The sequence below is a fragment of the Octopus bimaculoides genome, chromosome 15, assembly GCF_001194135.2.
Source record: "Octopus bimaculoides isolate UCB-OBI-ISO-001 chromosome 15, ASM119413v2, whole genome shotgun sequence".
Taxonomy (NCBI): domain Eukaryota; kingdom Metazoa; phylum Mollusca; class Cephalopoda; order Octopoda; family Octopodidae; genus Octopus; species Octopus bimaculoides.
This window is the reverse complement of record NC_068995.1, coordinates 37416008-37417157: the sequence shown is the minus strand read 5'-3', so window position 1 is coordinate 37417157 and position 1150 is coordinate 37416008.

Below are 1150 nucleotides of genomic sequence, written 5' to 3'. Positions count from 1 at the left end.
ATATGTATATATATATATGTATGTATGTATGTATGTATGTATGTATGTATGTATGTATGTGTGTGTGTCTCTGTGGCTGTGTTTGTCCATCCCCATCACCGCTTTGAAAACCGGTGTTGTTGTGTTTACGTCCCCATAGGTTAGCAGTTCGGCAAAAAGGGTTGATAGAATAAGTACTAAGCTTTAAAAAAGACTAATAGACCCTGGGGTCAATTTCTTCGACTACCCCACCCCCACAAGGCGGTGCTCCAGCATGGCCGCAGTCAAATGACTGGAACAAGTAAATAAGTAAAGCAATAAAAGAATACATGGCGCAGATATTTCTTTATATTTAAGAAGTCTCCTATACAACCATGCGGTTTAGGTTTCAGTCCTGCTTCAGACAAATATCTTCTACATCAACCGGGGATGACCAACGTCTTATGAGTGAACTTGTTAGACCTAAACTGTGTAGAAACTCGTTGTAGATTTATGTATGCGTATTAACTAGTTTTTGTGTTTCAGCGTATATCAGCTAGTGCGTGTTGCTTTCTTCCCTGGAGATTAGTGGTTAGGAAATGTAAAGGGTCAATAGAATATGTATCGAATTTTGAAAGCCTGGTATCTATTATACCGCTCGCTTTACAGCCGCACCGCCTTATATGTAACGGTGTCTATTTGATACTCTAAATTCTTGAAGGCGCTGCTCCGGTATAGCTTAATTCTAATGACAGGAAGAAGTTAATGAGCAACAGATCGCGTATTGATACATTTAATGATATAAATATATTCACATAGATATATATATACGCACGTACATATATATGGGTGTGTATAAATCTATATAGATGCGGCTGTGTGGTAAGAAGCTTGCTTCTCAACCACATAGTTCCAGGTTCAATCCCACAGCACGATACCTTGAGCAAGTGTCTTCTTCTGCAGGCTTGGACCGACCAAAGCTTTGTGGGCGGATCTAGCGGACAGAAACGGAAAGAAACATATATATATATATATATATATACACACACACATACATACATACGCGTGTGTGTGACTTTGCGTCTGTTTTTTGCCCCCACCACCGACCGCTTTACAACCGGTGCTGGTGTGTTTGCGTCCCTGTAATTTAGAAGTTTGGCAAAAGAAAGAGATTGGATGAGTACCGGGGTTT